This window comes from Microcaecilia unicolor, chromosome 8 (genome assembly GCF_901765095.1).
Source record: "Microcaecilia unicolor chromosome 8, aMicUni1.1, whole genome shotgun sequence".
NCBI classification, from domain to species: Eukaryota; Metazoa; Chordata; class Amphibia; order Gymnophiona; family Siphonopidae; genus Microcaecilia; species Microcaecilia unicolor.
In genome coordinates, this window is record NC_044038.1 from 217,470,934 (window position 1) to 217,475,353 (window position 4,420).

Genomic DNA, 4,420 nt, shown 5'->3' on the forward strand with positions numbered 1-4,420 from the left:
GCAATTCCTCTTGAGATAGTCTCGTCTCCTGAATACAAGCCACATCTGCAGGATGCCTCTTTAAGGCCTGTAGAATCTTTGCCTCTTAATTGGGAAGTGATGCCCCCTACTTCCATGTTATAAATCTAGTTCGAGCACCCCCTTTTCCAGTGTAAAGTTATTCCTAGTGTTATCAAACAGCTTGATAAATTGGGAGACTCCAGTGCCAGCTCCACCCGAGCCTCCCCGTTTAACCCCAAATAGCTCTGGAACTTTCCCCGTACATCCAATCCCCTTCTTTCTTTAATTCCCTTTTCCCCCTTCTCCTCCCCCCTCCCTCCTCCCAAACTTCCCCCCCTACCCTTTATTCCTCCCCCCTTTATCGTCTTTGACCTCTCCCTTCGCAACTTCTACTAGGAGAGCTCCGGTCAACTGATGGTGGGGGGCCCCCCCCTCCCCCATCCCCTTCCTCTTTACAATCTTTCAGCCTAGCTGAGACAAAGTTATATTAATATATTTCAAATCAACTATCTGCAAACATACAGATCCATATTAACTCCATAACATTTAACCATATTATAACTTTATGCAAGGTTTACTCTCACTGCATTAACGCTACAGGCGGGCCTGCACCTTAATACCAGCTTAACCTGCCACTGCTCATGCATGCCCCTTTCAGCCATCTTGGCTCGGGGGGATATGGAGTTGTCCGGCAGGAGAGATTGAGCCTCTTCTGGAGAGTGATACATCTTCCAGCCCCCCTGTTCCAATACTTTAAGTTGGGCTGGGTACAATAGCATGAATCTTTGGTTTTTCGTTGCTAAGTGGCGGCACAGAGGTCCAAAATGCTTTCCTGCGCTCCTGAAGGGCGGCTGAATAATCCTGAAAGATTTTTACTGCTGATCAGTCAAATGTAAGGGAGTCCCATTTGGATCTAGCGCCTCTCAAAATTTCTTCTTTGTGTAAAAAATTATGGACTTTTATGATGACTACCCTCGGTCTGTTTCCCCCTTCGTTCTCCTGCCAGACGGTGTGCTCTCTCTAAACACAGAGGCCCCTGCTGTCCGATAGGGCAAACTCAGATTTTAGCCAACTCTCCAATTGTATGGGTAATGCTCGGTCTGATATCGATTCAGGGATTCCAATTAGGCGCAGGTTAGATCTGCGAGATCTATTTCTAAGTCATCTAAATGTTTTGCCTGGGCTCGCAGCAGGTTTTGTAAATCTTGCAACTGCGTTCCTCTGTCCGTGCTTAAGTCCTCCAGCTCTGACACCCGTAAGTTCTAGTTCCCCAGTCCTCCTCGTTGTGTCCCCAAAAGCGATTCTAACTCCCGCTATTTGGTCGGATAACTTTGCTAGTTCCGGCTTCATAGCCTCTCTCACCGCTTCAGTGATCTGTTGAAGTTTAGCGGGTGAAATTGTGGAGGCTGCTCCGGGGTCTGGCTAGGCGCCATCTTGGATTCTTCTATCCCTCGATGTTCTCTCAGCTGTTTTTTTCGGCCGATTTCGCCGCTGTAGCCCTCGTTTCTTTTGTTACAAAGATATCCATGTATGTGCGCTGGTTAAGCTTAAATTTTTTGCAGTTATCGTTCGGTTTTTTCTTCGATTTTCAGGGAATGTAGGAGGGGGAGCCCCGGAGAGAAGACAAGTGCGACTTCCTCTCTCTCAGTCCATCACGTGACTGATTCATAGGACTTTAATGTAGATTTCTGTCTGGAAGCAATTAAAACTTGAAGTACTTCCTGCGAAAATATCAAAGATGTTGCAGACCCAGTAACCACGCCATAAGTTTGAGTGACTGGGGGTCCGGATGTAGAAGGGTGCCTTGGTTCTGCGTAACACCTAGTTAGATGATGGAAGAAACGCATAAAGAAGGCTGAAAAACCCCTGCTGGACGTTGGCATCTGTCCCTGTCTCCGTCAAGACTGTTGCTGAACGGAAAGAAGCAAGAAATGTTTGTGAGCCTGAGGCAAAAAGAGATAGCCCTGAAGTGTCGCAGTGAGGAAGTAAGGCTGAAAAAATGAGAGTCCATTCACCTAAATGCAGGGTGACACAACTAAGAAAAAATGAGTACAAACTCAAGAGTATACTCTTAACTCCTCCTTGGCGGATGACATAACCCATTGCCATGGCAAGGACCAACATAGCTCTCTCCGCCTTGTTTGTCAGTAGGGAAAACAAAATTCACCCGAAGGTAAAACGAATTGCTGAGGTCCCCCAGAAAAAAAATATACAAAAAAGCTTCTGCCAAAAAGTGTACTGCACGAAGCATCCCAATGACAGAACTAAGGTTCTGAGATAACTAGATGACACTTAAATAGCGCGATTGATGACCCTGAGATTCGCAATAGGATGAAGGAAAATTCCTTCTTGGGCATTAGAAAGTAAAATTGCATTCTGCAGAATAGAGCGAGGAAATGGCCGAAGGCCCAAGGTCACCAAGAAAAATATAAACTGGGATGTTTGCAGAGGAGACAAAGACTGTGCGCCAACTTGACTAAACAAAGAGAAAATCAGAGATATCTGATGAGAGATCAAATGAGAGGCCTGGCTACAATCACCATCCAACCTAGAGACTGTAAGAAATGCAACACCCGGTGCGTGACCTGAGAACTCTGCTGATAAGACTTTCTCCAATTAGGCAGTCGTCTAGGTAAGAATGAAATGACCCTAAGAGCGCAATGAACATCCTCTTAGATCTATAAAAGAACGGAAGAGAGAGTACTGCTGAAAATGACCGGTTAATGCATAAGCAAAAAACTAGCCATTCTCTGGATCCTGAGGAGAAGAGGAAGGGTGACCAAGGACACCAGTTAAATAGGGCTACAAACTCCAACCCTATCTCTATGGCGTTCCATAGTTGGGTAAGTTCTGAATATAGAAAGTTCTGAATATAGGAGTCCACCAGCTATGGTAGTACGCTCCGGACAGAAAAAAATTGTCCCAGTATGAACGTCTGATTCACCGGCCTGTAATTTCTTGGATCTCCCTAATCCACATACCACTAATCCACGTACCACGGTCATGCGTCCTCCCTCACTGAGATGTAGATTGTAAGCTCCTTTGAGAAGGGAACGTCCTTCTTTGTTAATTTGTACAGCGCTGCGTAACCCTAGTAGCGCTCTAGAAATGTTAAGTAGTAGTAGTAGTACCAGACTCACACCCAATAGATATGAATGTTGAGCTTGTTTCAGGTTAAAACACCGAACCTAGGCCCAGGGTCCCCGGTGTTCCTAGTGGTGAACAGCCATGGCAAATATTGTATGCGTTAGTTTGCAGAATTACTGCAAAGCCTTGCTTTTGGAGCAGAGATTTCTGTTTGATACTCTCGGTGAGAGGTTTTTTTTTTTTTTTTTTTTTCCTTTAATGCTGTTCTGGCTGTAGAAAGGTGGACATTTGAGCTTCCCCAGAATGGCAAAACTTATGTACCTATGCCCATTAGATATGAATGCTGGACTTGATGGACTTTAGGCCTACCCAGCATAACCATACTTATGTACCTATGGTATAAATACACAGGAAGTGAGTGAATCCCCTTCCATTGAAAGAACACTCTGGAGTGAAGGCGCATAGAATGAAAATGAAAAAGGACAAACTTGGAAATTACCTGTAACGAAAAAAGTGAAGTTGTGCCCACAGCCACTTGGTGAAGGCAGTGTAGACAAGACTGTATCTGAATTCAAGAAAGCTTGATATAACATCAGGTCTCTAAGGAAAGAGGAAGAGATAGCAGATGGTATGTATAGGCATACTGGACCAAACCAGGATGTTTATAATCTGCCAATGCTGAACTGATAGAGTAGAGACAAACACGAGTAGATGGTTTGAGGACCGTCCACCTATCTTTAAGTGAAAGGATGACTTATTCTCTAAGTGACCATATGTCCTGTAAAAAACCCAGAAGAAAGCCTAAAATGAAATATGAGAGGCTTCAAGGCAATTGGAAAAGAAGGGAAGACATGAATAAAGCATGCCTGCTAAGGCAGCTGAGTGACTGGGGAGCTTGGTAGACAGGACTGTCCCTCAGAGAATATGAAAGAGCTGATATATCCCCATGGCATCTGAACAATATACTGTATGCCTCTAGAGAAGGCTTCTTAAAGTCGGAAAAAGAAACACTGTATAACACTACAGCCATGAGAGTGTCTGTTACGTTCTTAAAACACTATATTACATCAATAGCATGGAGTAAACTGCTGAAAGGAACTAAGATATTATGGTCAGAATTGCCAAGTACCAATCAATTGACTCTTAGACAATGTAGTCCTATTCACCAGGGAATGAGGAAAGACAGAAATTTACTCTATGCCTATAGAAAAAGTTTCTAAAGTTCTTAAAACACTGTATAATACTACAGCTATTGAGGAAATGCTTGAAATGAATTATGATATTATGATAAGATGTAGATTTTCCACCCAGCAATGAAAAAATGACTGAGCAC